Source organism: Balearica regulorum, chromosome 13 (genome assembly GCF_011004875.1).
Source record: "Balearica regulorum gibbericeps isolate bBalReg1 chromosome 13, bBalReg1.pri, whole genome shotgun sequence".
Lineage (NCBI taxonomy): Eukaryota > Metazoa > Chordata > Aves > Gruiformes > Gruidae > Balearica > Balearica regulorum.
In genome coordinates, this window is record NC_046196.1 from 13,494,945 (window position 1) to 13,510,131 (window position 15,187).

General features: G+C 43.8%; 1 protein-coding gene across 2 annotated transcripts in view; it reads right to left on the minus strand.

Moving 5' to 3' along the window:
• The window catches only part of ZNF536 (zinc finger protein 536), a 352,810-nt gene extending 341,090 nt beyond the window's left edge, over window positions 1-11,720 (minus strand). The window contains exon 1 of one of the 2 annotated variants that reach the window (XM_075765690.1): window positions 11,572-11,720. The gene's annotated coding sequence lies outside the window, so the exon portion shown is untranslated. Of the gene's footprint in view, window positions 1-10,665; window positions 10,713-11,571 lie in introns of those variants that run through there. The other variant, XM_075765692.1, reaches the window with a different exon arrangement.
• Between the last annotated feature and the right edge of the window lie 3,467 nt (window positions 11,721-15,187).

The following is a 15,187-nucleotide window of genomic DNA, read 5'->3' on the forward strand; positions in this document are numbered from 1 at the left end:
AACGGCGCTTTGCCACTTACACTGTAAAGCAAAATACATTAAAATCCAAACTAACTCAGCACAAACACCTTCTTAAAAAAGAATTTAAGAGTTTTCATACAACGGGTAACCGTCAGCCAATATCTTACTCGTAGGATTTTACTATGGTTAACCTACCAAGGATCTGATTTTATACAGTCTTCATGCGTAAAATTTCTATGGGTGCCAGCGGCAGTAAAGGTGTATATATATATAAGGGTTCCAGACATATCCCCAAATCCACCTCACCTGTAGGAAGAAACCTCACAGCATTGCTGGATCAGAGATCAACTCAGACCAGTTCCAAACAATTAAGATGGTTTAAGCCAACTACAGCAGGTATTTACACACGGGTTAAGGGTCTGACCTCAAACCTTTGAAAGTCAACTACAAGGCGCTCATGGATTTCCATGGACTTTGAACCTGCTCCTAAGAAATATGCTGGCTAGCATTTTTTGTAGTATTATGACAGAAGATAGTATCTTGTCTATACCTTACAAAGATACCTAAAAACCACAGTATAATTTTTAAGATCAAATTAGAGAAACACCATTGATGTAATCTAGGTCTTGTAAAAATCAAAGTTGCACAAAAATCGAAGACCAATAAAAATGTTTCCATGATTCTTTTTTTAATCCCATTGAAAACAATTTTTCGTTGTAAACATTTTTGCTAGCCAAGCACTGCAGCATTGTGCAACTGCATGACAGCCAAAGAGAAACTGATGAAAAGCTGACTAGATTGATTTCATTTTTCCAACCAGAGTGAAATACGTAAAAGGAAATAACAAAATGGTGAAGTTATTTTTATATATAAAAAAATGTTCACATTTAATAAACTCACATGGAAACCGCACAGCCAATGGTAACCACTTTTGAAATGTATCTACAGATCCCTTCGGTTCTGCATGGAAATGAAGGCAGCGGTGGGTTCCCGCAGCACCGGGACCGCAGGACTGCTCTCTCTGCCGGAGGGGTGGGATCTGAGCCTGCCCGAACTCCCTATCGCCCATTCCCTCTCCCCACTGTGACCTCCCAGGTTTCTGAGTAGAAGTCTGGCAGGGGGTTACTACTGGAACTCAGAGCTATATTTATTCCCTTGGCTCCCATCCATCACTGCTGCAGAGCAGCCAGAAGGGGAACCAACCAATACAGCATGGGATCTGCCAGAGCTGCGCTGCCAGAGAAGTTAAGAATGAAAGACAGAGGAGACAGAAGCTATCAAAATGAGTATTTCTGTCTCTGAGGAAAGAAGGCTTTCCTCCCTTTGCGGATCCCCCTTCTACAGATTAAGACATTTTTTTCCTCTCCTTTTTAAGAAACCCCGACAGGGAAACCTGCCGGTTCCATAGGCCTTTTACATCTCACAAGAGTTTCTTCGTGAGGGAAGGAGCACGAACAGCATGGTACCCCCTGCCTCTCCAAGGCACTTCCCGGCATTTACACGGCATTTCTCTCCACCTCGCAGTACTACCAGATGCTACCAGAGCTCCGCACTGTACCACCAGAGTGCCAGCCACAAGCTCCGTGCCGTACACGGGTCCAAGGCGCTTGCGGTAGTAGAAGGGTCTAACCCTGCACCCATTGCACCTCCTGTAGCTAGGGGCTCGGTGCTCAGGGGGCAGGAATCAGCTAATCGGTTCCGCTCATCAGTTCCACTCAAACACATGATCCACCAAACAAAACAACAGCAACAAAACTCCATTTTGAGATGAAAATTCTTTGGATTGTCAAGACATGCCACATCACCAACTGACTTTCATAATCATCAGATTACAAACTTCATGAGAAAACTATAAAGCTGAATAAGAAACAGTATTCCCATATCACAAATACTTTGGAGATTTCAGAATTTCCTCTTGATCCCCACTGGGACTAACCTCATACCTTTTGCAGCTTTTCAAAGGGAAGAGCCAGCAAGACAACACAAAGAACACAAATTCTCTCACCCCATCATGCACGAGGTGCAAGTCTCTGCAACAGCATCAAGTTGGACTCAGTCTCTCACATCACACTTCAAGACCCAAGCCAATTCTGACCCACTGAATAATTAAGCAATTATTTAAATTGGAATAGCCTGGAGCAGGAACTTAAAAAGACCCACCCTGGAAGAGCCAAAGTGTGGTTATTAGAGCACTCACTTGGGATGTGAGAAACTTGATTTGAAGAAGCTGATTCAAATCAGATATGAGAAGAACGATCTGAATCCAGCTCTCCAGTGACCCAGGTGCATTTCATAATCACCAGTCCATAATGAAGTGCAGAGATGCAACTCTTTCATTTTGAGCAGAAATTCAATTGTGGACCTGAGAAATCCTTCAAAGATGCAGCATGTTGATGCAAACTAATGAACTGGCATTTTTCAACTGCAATAAGAAAATTCCAGCTAGTTCTGGCCAGAAACTATACTTCTATATTTGGAAAGCACCTAGCATGCCAAAGACATTACCAAAACAAGCAATAGATTGAAATTCTAATTCAGAAGTGGTTGTGGATTTCCTACTGCTCATTTACCTAATAGCATGTCCATTTATTGCACACGCATGCATACAGCTTTGTGTATTCAAGTAAAAGAAAGATGCTTGAACATTTGTTCTTTAACACAATCAAGAAGATTTTAAAATATCTGAGCTATTTTAGAAGAAATTTTATGGTAAAATCCGAAGAAGGGAGTAGTTAGAGCAGGAGAGTTTTGTTAGCTGGTATTATGGTGCTAATAAAGATGCTGGGTTATCTTCTACTCGTTATTTTATTAGCCCTAAGAGGAATTACACTCCTATGGCAAAATCTCAATGAATCAATGAAGAAGAGATCCCTTAAAAAGGTAATAAATAGTAATTTTATTATACATTTCAATTTTGGGTAGCCTATAACCTTTGCATTTTTTAAACTCAAAAGGTTGGGCTGCTTCTTGTATTTGAAATAATGAAACAAGAAGTTTAATCAGGATCTCTTTTTGAGAGCATCAGGCTTTGCACCGAGTTTACAAACAGTGCAGTTGTTACGCAATGTATTTATTGTGAACCTAGGAACCACATGAGACTCACCTGGTACGGAACGGAAGTTTTACCTACTGACTCAGTCCTACCCCAACTCAGAGGAGCAGAACTGGATCCTAGAAATCACATCAAAATCAACAAAAAATTTTGCTAAGCTTTACGTACTTTCCTCTGAGAAGAGAGACCCACCATTTTCCTCAAAAATGCAGGATATATTTCACCAAAAGAAAGGTTCAGTGAAAAGCTACTTGTAGCAGTAGTTTCAAAACTAGCTTTGCTTTCCAACATCGAGTCAACCCTCGACATTCAAAAAGATCGGAAGTCATTGCATGGACTGAAACCCATGAAAATGTTCATGCAAACCCTTGAGAAATGAAACAAAATGAAATTAAAACAAACAAACAAACAAACAAAAACAAACAAAAAAAACCCAAAGAGAGCTTGTCTGTATGCAGGGTTTTTTCAGAACTGTTCCAGCACGGATATAGTCGAACCAGGGCGAACAGCTATCAGAAATCCTTGGCCACCAGCGTAGAAGGCAGTTTCTGCTTCTCCTGTCAATTATAAACTAACGCCAGAGAAGGCAAGATTTCTCCCTAATTCAATCGATCGACGTTTCACTGTCACATCACTCCCTCGAATAAAACTGGGATCAAAACCAAAATTTTGCACTGACCTAGGTTTTAATATTTCTACAGACCCCTGAAGAAAAGACATGTGTAGATCTAGAGAGCCAATGTTAACAAACACACATGAAAATAAAATGTAACCATCCGTGCGGAGCTATCAAAAGAAATGTTAGGAAATGACCACCCAGCCCACCACGTTAGCCTTCGTTAACAGAAACCTGACTTTACACCTCCTTGCTTTCTTCACCCCAGCTCTCACATGCTCTTTCTCAAGAAACAAACCTAGGCTTCCCTTGAACTCATTTATCCATTCCTTGCTGGTAATTTATTCCGTATGTTTATTATCCTTTGCATGAAGTAATTCTGCCTGAGTTTCCTATTTACCCATGCTTTTCTAAATTTTAAATTAAAGGGACCTATCTATAGCTACCATTGATATTCCACTGACAAGACTGATGGTAACAACGTCCACACAAATCTATGGAGACCAGCTTATGAGAGTGAAATAAAACAACGTTAATACAATATGCTATCATTTAGAAAAATAAATGTAAGGCCGGCCTGGCAACCCAGCACAGTGCTGTCGCATGGGTTACCGGGGCTAATTCCCAGATCAGCAGGAGCCAGGACTACGGAGGAAGCAATGCACATAGCCCTCTTGTGACCGAGCAGGCTGTGGTACTTGATAGCAACCCCTCCGTAGCATCGATGAGCTCAACAGGGCTCCCATCCTCCTTCACAAAGAACCACAGTGACTGCGGCAGACTATCCCAAAAGCATAAAAAAATGAGGAAAAGTTTCTAACAGCGCTTATAACAGTTTAAAAAAACCAACAAACCCAACATAAAAGGAACTATAACAAAATTCACATTAAGGCTGAAACAAGCTTATTATAAGAGGAAGAATCAGGACTGCCATTTATCCCTTTGCACCGTGATACCCTGACCCGTTTGAGGCTGATGGCAAGGAAGGCTCCCTGGGACATCCCTGGCTGCCCCGGGCCCCCCCGCAGCCAACCTCCCCTGCGCCCCTACGCAGCCCACGGGGGTGAAAGCCAGCTCATACTCTCCCTCTTCTCTGCCTCTCTTGCTTCTTCTGCTCATAAAACTAAGCCAGGGTCAAATTTTCCCAAGCAGCCTTTCCCTGGCACTGTGGGTAGCCCACTCGGGATAAGCCCTGCCTGATCTTCGTCGACTTCCACCCTCCCAGCAAGCGCTTGCTCGCTCCGAAGTCCGAGATGCCTACAGCTGGACAGGTTAATGCATCAACGCCAAGCAGCTGGTTTGAAGAAGCTAGCTCTGCTGCTTGCCCCATGCTACGGGAGTGCCGTCGAAGCCATCGTGGTTATTTTCAGGCACTGCTACCTGCAGAACTCTCTGTTAATGTCCTACCACGATAGGCAGCGCTGCTTTTTTCACAACGTGACAAATACTCGTAAGGAATTACCTAATTTTGCTTTTGGTTATACGAGTCTCGAATACTGCAGTGCACAATGGAGAAAAGATCAGATACTGAGGCTGCTGTGGCTATTTTAGTTCTGTTTTCTTCATCTGTGTTTAAAAGACAGTCAGATGATAACAAAATTGTTTGTCTTTAATATAGTTCAACTTGACCTGATGAACCCATCTCTTTAGAAAACAATCTCACATGGAGTATTTAGATTAAGACCTCTAAAAAACAGCAACTTCAAAATACTTTCAAGGCCCCATCTTAAATTTTTTAAAAAACATAGACAACTAAGCTAATTATAATTACTCCTCTATAATTCTTTTGCTTTTTTGACACATCTGGTTATCTAGTAAGATGCACCTGAAAATTAGAGCAAATTTAAATATAAGGGAAAGGTGCCAAATTCAGAACACTGGCAGAATCTTCCCTCTGGGAACGTGTTTAGTCACAGCACTGGTGCAGTGGGGCAGGGGCAACCCAAATCCCCCCCTTGCTATCCTATTCCCGTGACTCTTTCCTGAGCTGGATCTCTGCGACCTCTGAAAAGATGCTTCAAATCTCTCACTCGGTGCTTGGCTTCATTGCTTAACCCGCCAATAGGAGTGAAAATGTCACAGCAGTTATTGTGATCCACTCAGACTTAGACAGACGCTACTCAGTTCTTTCACGTTAAGCAACAAGCATCCATCAGATCGGTACAATTTTCACTTGTTTCCATCCAAGGTCAGATTCTGATCAGTCACTTGGTCATAAAAAGTTCATACTCTGTATTTGGCCACACAACTGGAAGCTAGAACTGCACGTCCGTACAATAACCCTAAGATTGTCCAATTAAGCATCTCGGAATTATTTTACTTTTACATATTTTCTTTCAGTAGCTCATCTTTTTTCCTCTTCTGTGAACATCTGTGCCCAGAGTGTCTTCACTAGAGAAATTTGGATTTCCATCTACAGTTGCCAGAAATAAGTATATTCATGTTTCTATAAAAGAAAGAATATGTATTCTATTTTTTCATCTATGTTCTCCTTCCCTGAATCCAAATTGCTTGCACCTCTGAAACAGACACATAAAATACCTCAAAAAAGATGGGGTAAACAATAAGGCAAAAAATGTAAGGTGTGAATGAGAGGATAGAAAAATGGCCTCGCAAGATTGTACTGCTTTTAGCATTTTGAAGAGCCGGTATACATCTATTCAGGTATCTGAGAGAAATTCAGAGATTAAAATTTAAATTTACTTACAAATCCTATTAAAACACACTAAATCAGAAGAAACTAAAAAGCTTTAATTGTCCTCATTCAAACCAGAAAAATAAATCTATTTATGGCTTTCTTTTCCATTTTTTGTAAAGTTCATATAAATCCATGCGCTTTTTTTATGTCTTTTTTTTGTTTGTTTTTTTGTCAAGGCACTCTAAAAAACACCTGTGCAATTCAAAGACAACTTTAAGCAAAAATCAGCATTTGGAAAAAATTACTTTTACTGATTTTCCTACACTTGATGAAACTTGTGCTTCCCAGGGAATAAGCACAGCCCATTTTAATGGACTAGTGGATTTTCATCATCTGTTCTAATGCAAATCTCTTTGGTCACCTAAGGCTCCCATGGTGGGTAAACAACCTAATGTGTCAGCTCTCTGTGCTGAAGATCACAATTTCTGATCTCAGCACTGTCTTCATTGCTGCAAGCAAAACAGTGGTAGTGATGTTGCAACTTCCAGGCTACTCTCTTCTGAAAATGAATGGGTTGGGTTATTGGCTTCTAGCATGGACAAAAATATGACAATCAGCCCCTTCATTATATAAAAGTCTACAGTGAAGACAGTGCCAGACAACTTGCTGAGTATTAGAGCTCAAATATGTTCAGAAGTCGAAAAGCCTGTAGAACAATTCCTTTTTCTTCTTTACAATTGATAAAGTCATAGTCAATTTATTAAAAGTGTTTTAATACAGTATTTCCATCACAGCAACTTGTATCTTCAGGAACTCATTTGCAAAACACAGCTTTAGCATGCAAATATTTTAGACACATTCCCTGCAAATGTAATAGAGAGACTAACCTTTCTTACATCTGCAGTTGTTAATTGTCATCGTTTGAACAGCAAATGAAAACAAAGTTTAAGCCACTGGCACTTTAAAAAAAATCATATTAAATCTCATTTACCTGCAGTGACAGAAATTCAAAGTCACAAGCAAAATCTGAAGACAGAGCAGACATGAGAAAGTGCACCCACTTGCAGGGCTTAGCAACTGTACCAAGACTCGCTTCTAGTGCACGTTCTGAAACAGCAATCGATTCTCTAAGCACTTGTTACCAAACTGGAGACATTTTCTTTCTACAGCCTTCTGAAAACTTTAAACAACTCATTTGTGACTCTTTTCTGCAAAAGATTAACAGCACATCCACTAGAAAATGAATTAAAAATGAAATTTAAAAAAAAAAAAAAAGAAAGGATAGCAGAAAGGGAAAAACAGTACAGACGAGGACAAACATCTCGAGCTATTTACAAATATTTTTATAATGACTGGAAATCATAGACTCCTCTTTAGCTAACTTAAAAAAAATAATAACAACAAAAAAAATCCAAACAAGCCAAAAAAAAAATGCATGGGCTGTTGGCTGAGCACAGGGCCTGATTTTCAAAGCTGCTGAGCACCCACAACTCCATCTGAAGTCCGTGGAAGTGATGAGCACTCAGCAGCTCTGCAAATCAGGCCCAAACTGGACAAGGGTCTACTAGCAGCCTGGCGGAAGTGTTATTCAGGGAAGGGGTTTTGTTGCAGAAACGAGGAGGTTCAAAGTAATCTGTCAAAGAAGTGCTGCGACATTCATGAGTCGTAAAGCTAGCTAGCTCTCGTCTATGGGAAAAAAGTTAATTCATAGGGCTCATAGGGCTTGCATTTGTCAAGGAGCAGGACGTCAATGCTATCATTATCAGGCAAATCAGCCAGGCGTTTAATGGTAGAATCAGGAGACATTTGCTCTCCACTATCAGAATGACATCATAACTAAAGCAGCCTTCAGCGCGGGGAGGGGGGGAAGCCGGGGCAAGGCTGGGGCTGCGCGCAGACTTTGCACTTCTGCTCGGCTCGCCCCACCGATCGCTGCTCCCCTTCCCCAGGAGGCGACGCTTGCAGCTGCCTTCGCTCCACAACTTTGTCCTCGCAGCATCTGAAACGCCAGCATCTGATTTTACAAAACACTTTTAAACCTGCCCGATCCAAAACTGAGATACTGTAAGCCAGCCACTCGGTTAGGAGGGGATGGGTTTTACATACAATCTACAAATTTGCTCTAAAAATTTCTGGCATTTTTAATTACTTCAGTCATCTTCATCCTCCATCAAATGGGACACACACACACAGACACACACACAGACACACACACACACACATTAAAAAACTAGTTGCCTCTATGATTTAAGAAGTAACAGCTTAGTTAACTAAGTCGATTTTTAAGCGTACACAAACACATACACACGCAATCTTTGAATATTCTGAACTATTAGTGATGATCTATTCAATGATCAGAAACACAACAGCAATGCACATTTCCCTTCCACAGTAGCTGTAATTATACAAGTCAAACAGCACGAATTACAAACTGTTAATCTATTTTCTTTCAAAATATCACTACAGGTACACAGGCACAGTACAAAAGCCTCACCTCGTATAAGAACTGTGAGGGAAAAAGTTATGAAAGCAGACAGAAAACCTAAAATCCCTGAGGCTACAAAAAAATCCCGCTATTGAGAAATAACCCAAGAGACCACATAGGGAATGTACAGCTTTCAGAAGCACTTCTCATCTTATTTGCACTTAACCTATTGATGTACTTATGCAGGTCACTTACTTTTCGGATATGTTTGAACCCTTTATAATCATGCAGATCGCCGCGGTTTTCACTTGGGCTTTTTGGTTTTTTAGTTTTGTTTGGTTTTTTGCAAACAAGTTTCATTTAAAAAAGATCCAATTATGCAAATCTGCTCCCGGATAGGTAGTGAATATTCAATATGATGGTGATACTGTAATAGTTCAATGCAACGCACTGTACTGGACAGATTTATGAGGCAACGTCACTACTACGCTCTGGTCCTCGCTGAAGCATCTTGAAGTTAATTAAAGCTGCAATGTCCACTTTTCCAGCCACCCTCCTCATTCAGGTTTACTATTTCAACATCAAACCAGCACGGGGGCCTCCCCCCTCTCGCCGTACATTTAAGCAGCCTTCCACAGTCAATGAACAATGAACAAAGATTTGAGTGATAGGAGGGGGGGGGGGGGGGGGGAAGAGAAAAAAAATCTCCGCAGGAATAATCAAATCCGGTTTAAACAAGTAAAAATATAGTTTCTAATATTAAACTAGAAAAGAAAACATTCTTCTCCAAGCGAACGTGCAGAGGCGCTTAGCCAACCCCTTCAGAAAGGGTCTAAAAGCAGCCAGTCCTTTTTATTTCGAGCAGTGAATGAGCCCAAACAAGGCTTCTAAACTTAATTATGACACTTAAAATAGTCTTTTTCCACATAAGCGGGGAGGCTCGCCGCTGCTATCTGTATCAACCGGTCAAATCAGCTCAGCAAACACGGCCCCTGTTGGATTTATTTTAAACTGCACGGGGGGGGGGGGGGGGGGGGGGCGGCGGCCGAAGGGGGGGAACGCACAGCCCCGCACAGCGCTCCAGCCGCGGGCGGCCGGGCAGCCGCGCCCGCCCCGCCGGGCCCGCACCCCGCACCCCGCACCCGCCGCTGCCCCGCGCCCGCGGAGCGCAGCCGCCCCGCACCGCCCCGCTCCGCCGCTCCCCGGCCCGGCGGCGGCTGAACTGAAAACGAAGGGATCTGACAAATCGCGCCTCCGCCTCGACACTGTATCAGACGCGGCCACATCCGCCGCACGCACCCCGAAACAATGCCCGCCGCGCAGGCAGGCGGCGGCCGGAGCCCTCCCCGCCGCGCCCGCCCCGGGCGCCGGCACCCACGGCCCGCGCGGGGCTCCGCGCAGGAGGACGGTGCCCCCGGCCCCGCCGCCGCGGCGGGGGACGCCGGCAACTAACTTTTCGGATGGAGCCCGTGCGAGCCGCCCCGCGGGCGCCGCGGACCCTCCGGGGGAGGGGGAAAAAAAGAAAAAAAAAAAAAAAAAAGCAGCATAAATCTTCGCGACCTTTTATTTTGCGTTAAAGTTCACAGGCGGCACCGCTCCCCTCAGCCCCTCTCCCCCCCTCACAGGCACACACACACACACACACACATATTAATTATTTGCAAAACTGCAACAGATGGGCGCATTAAAATCTGGATTCTTTCCTACCCAGCATCAAAGAATCTCTCCTTCTCCCCCCCCCGTTAATCCCGCCGCCGGCCCGGTGCCCCCCCCCCCCCCCCGCAGCCCCGGCACCGCAGCCCCGCGCAGCCCCCCGCGCAGGAGAGCGAGGCCGCTGCCCCGCGCAGACACCGGCGCCCCCGCGGCCCTCCGCGCACAGCGCGCCGCCGGGAAAGGGATGCTCCCCCCCCCCCGCACCCCCCCCTCCACACCCCCCCCCCCCCGGGGATTGCCATTTAAGTTTCCTCCTTAACCTGTTACTTTCTCCGGGCGCTGACAAAAGCCCCGGCGGCGGGCTGGCAGGTGCCTCCCCGCTCCCCGCGGCGCCGCCGGGCGCGCTCCGCTCCCCCCGAAAGGGCTGAGACCTGGCCTGACATTTAGTGCCTACTTGAATGTCACAACGCTCCTCGCAGCATTATGCACGGCTCCTATTCATAAGAGGTCGATTAGAGCACAAAATGGCAGGTCTCTTAGGCACTTGAATCTCACAAGTTTGACACATGGTATGCATCAGCTAACTTTGATTAAAAAAAAAAAAAAAAAAGAGGGGGGGAGTTTACAAATTACACCACGATTAGCCGGGATCCTAAGGGGGGGGAGGGAGGGAAGGGGGGAGGGAGAAAGGGGGGGCCCGCGTTTCAAGTCACTTCAGCAAAGTTTGCTCCGCAGCAAGCCTTTAAAACAAAAAGTTTCTGGGCAAGTTAAGGGCAGGGTCGGTGCGGGCTGGGGACGGCGGGCGGCCCCCGGGCAGCGTCGCGGCCGCCGCCGGCACTCGCCTCCCCTCGCCTCGCCTCGCCTCGCCCGCCCGCTCCTTTTTTGTAAAGTAACGGTTTTAAAAGAAACGAGAGAGAAAGAGGAAAAACGTAGGGTTTTCTTCAGGCTAAGTTCTATAGCGCCATTCAATGGCTTCTCCGCTCCTTTCATTATTTTCTGCTTTTCCCCTGACAGCCCTGCTTGCAAACGTCACTGCTATGGATATTTAATTATACTGTATTTTTTTAATCACGGTGGAAAACGCAGGCCCCATTGCGATGATTAAAAAGAAATAAAAAAAAAAAAAAACCAAAACCACACTCCGGACTGACTTTGGAGCCTCTTTGATGGCTCACGGGAGCCTCCCGGATCCTCAAAAACCCCCTTTTTACCTTTGTCTTTCTTACCTTAAAATTTAAAGCAAAGCGTAGAAGAAACTCCCGCACGTAAACGGAGCGTTGTAAAAGATTGTGTTCAATGAATAATGAAGCATGTCCACATGATTGACTTGATCATTTTCTTGTGCGGAGGGGGAAAAGTGCGGCGCGGGGCTGCCGCGGCCGCCCGCTCCGGGTAGCCCTCCCAACTGCTTCCAGCACATCCCGAGCAAAGAGCGCTTTATTTTAATCTGTCTCTTTTCAGAATAACCCCCTTCATTGATACTGATCACCCAACATCACAAGACATCCCCATCTCTCAGCGTGGACTCCCCCTATCTGGTAGGTGAAATGCATTGTACCATTAAAAAAGCACTCCATTGTCGTCTTGGCATAATTCACAGCAACTAGATAGGTCTTGCGGCATTTAGCTTTGATGAGCCAAAAGCTGAACCCTTGATATAATAATCTACAAAGAATGGTCTGTGATCGTCCATTTTTTCTCCCTGTCTAGCAACTAAGAAACCATTTAACACGGCGCAGCTTGGTCGTGACCTTGAGCCCGTGTAAACACCCCGAGGAGCCCGCGCCGCTCCGCAGCCCCACGGCCAGCGCCGCTGCCCGCGCCCCGCGCAGCCCCCGCGCCCCGCGCAGCCCCCGCGCCCGCGCCCCGCCGCCCCTGCCCGCGCCCCGCAAACCCCGCCGAGCCCCCGGGGGCAGCGCCGGGCTCCACAAAGCGCCCTTCTTACCTGCTCCCGAAACTATGCAAAGTCTGTTTCTCCTAAAAAAAAATAAAAAAATAAAAAAAAAAAAAAAACAGGGGAAAAAAAAAAAAAAACTCCCGGGGAAACCTTGGTGGACAGGGGGACCGGAGCATCAGTCACCGCTCCGGCGTTTAAGAGAAGTAATCAGCGATAAAGTGACGTTGATCTGCACTGTAACCTTGTGGCGTATTTAATGTAAATAAGCCAGTTATGTTGCCAATCGCATGCATACAAACACATAAAGGTCCTCAGCGTTGCATTTTGATTCTTTCCATTAGAGCCGACTTTATTTACATACACTATTTAGGGGATCATGATAATTCTAAAACAATACTAGTGCCAAATGATTATGAAAATATGATTTTAATTAATCACGTAGTAGGCAAGGAAATTAGCATACGGTAATTAAACTTAGAGAAAAACGTCATGGAGGTTCTCTGCCTTATGGGTTCGGAATAATCATTAAACGATGGGTTTTCAGGACTTAATTATCAAACAAATAACTTTTTTAAAGCAACTTTACAAGGTTTATCCGCAGGGCAACGATTTAGTAAATAATATATAACCAAGCAAACAAGGTGCAAATGTGACTGGTGAAATAGGTTGTGTTTCTACAAAGCAGAAAGGGGGGGGGGGGGAAGCTGAATAATGCAATTATGGATTCTGTGTCCCATAGTTGACAAAAGCATGGTGCCTCAATAGACTCTTTGTTATGGGATTATATAATGATTGTGGTGTAATTATGGGAAAAAAGATTTAGTAATAATAAAAAGTATCAAAATACACCAATGAGCAGCTTGTTTTAAAGAAAAGGCTTGCATGTGACATTAGGGGCATGTTAATAACAAAAAGCCAGGATCCGAAAGGGTTGACAAATAAAAAAGACTGTGATGCGCATGATTAAGAAGCGATGGAGACAGATTGATTATTCAAAATGCCGAGCCACAGGGACACTTAAAACATTGATTCAGGTAAGACTAGTTTCATCTTGACTGAAATGAGTTCCCTGAAGATGACTGGCATACATTTTAAATCAGTTTACTACATAAAAAGCATAACATCACAAGCTGAAACCTTCTAGTTAAAATAGGAGCCCAAGAAAAAAAAAAAAAAAAGTTTATGTTTGTGGCAATTCCCAGAGGCACTATGGAATTGCAGAGGAAGGGTATAGATTAATTAGCTCTTCCTAAACACTGGACTTAAATGTACCCATCTTTTATAATCCCTACCCCGTTTCTGTTGACCAATCCCACTTCTGCAGGTTATGGGGGGTGATAGTAATAGCCCTAAAGGTACAATAGGACTTTTTTTTTTTTTTTTTTTCCCCTGGAACTGCAGTAAATTAACTTTCTATAATAACTGAAAAAATTAGTGAGATTTTTCCAATTGATTTTTTTAAGTAAAGTTTATAAATAGTTGGTCAGAGCTATTCAATGTTTAAAAAAAAAAAAAAAGATTCCCATGCCTATATGAAAAAGTTTAGGAATTCACTCTGCATTTTCCAATTTGATGTGTCTGAAATTCTCTTTGAACAAATTCCAAAATACAAGTTTTTTCTATAGAAATTAGCATAGCAATCACATCAATAATATCACTATCTCTATGGGAATGATAACTGGAGCAGTGGGGGTGTTCTTTATTTCAATTCTTCGTGGATCAACTGATTATATTCTGTCTTCTTTTGAACTTGTTATTGTAAGTCAAGTGATTCTTTATAAGTGACAGCCCTGACAAAGAGACGAGGATGGGAAAGCAGGTCGAAAGGAAGTCGCCATATGGACTTTAAAAAAGGCACTTTTTAAACAAGATAATGGGGAAATGGATGTTGCCTTTTAACCCTGTCAAGGCTGAACATTATTAGCAGTCTCATAAAAGAATGAGCTATACTTTTTTTTAAAAAAAATATCAGATTTCACCTTATGATTTCCATGACCTAGGGCTTCATAATCCAAACCACATAGGAGGCGATGGCATTTCAGAGGCAGGGGCCAAATCGAGCACCTGGAATTACTGGCGGACAGGAGATTTCAGACCACTGCACAAAGAGTTACAGAAGAATGAGAGCTCAGGAAAACCCCTCGGTTCTTTTTCCTGAGACAAAGATAAGAATATTGACTAGAGATAGGTGAAACAGCAACTGACAGCAGAGGAGCTTTAGACATCTAACTGGGATTTCCTGTTCCTCTGGCGTAAGTGCATGATGCTCATTTAATGACAACGAGTGGAGTGAAAATGAAGCACGAGCATGAGGGCTTTGACTCTGATCCTTGCAAAAATTAAAGTATGTCTCCTCCCCTTTCTGTTCTGGAGCGAACAGGAATTTTCCTCCAGAAACTTTGAAGTGGACAGAGATTAAGAACCGTCTCCTAGGAAGCTGAGATTTAGTACTAATCCCTCAATAAACTGAGGGCAGAGCTGTGGTCCACCACTGGTGAATGTCCCGTCAATTTTATTTTTTATTTTTATTTTACTAGTCAGTTGGATGGTCCGGATGACCATCCAACTCAACTCTACAGGAAGAAAATGTCAACCAAAGACTTCTCAAAATCTGGAAGAGTGGGCTGCTATGGGCAAGCAATGGTGCTGTCAGGGGAAGATGCTGTTAACAAGACTGATCAAAACTCTTCCCCAGGGCCTCACAGCCATGCTTATTTGGGCTGGGGTGGCCAAGCCTTCCCAAAATGGACCGCAAAGAGATAACGCAGGTCCGTGAGCTAAGTACATCCTAAAGGCAAGAGACCTCCAAATTTTATTGACTCAGTGACAGGGTCCAGCACCTAAGCAATGTATACTGGTTAGATGGGATTCAGGAGATCTCACGTGTGAGCTCAGGGAGACTTTGCTCCAACCCCTCTCAGAATTCATAGTATTTCCAGACACCA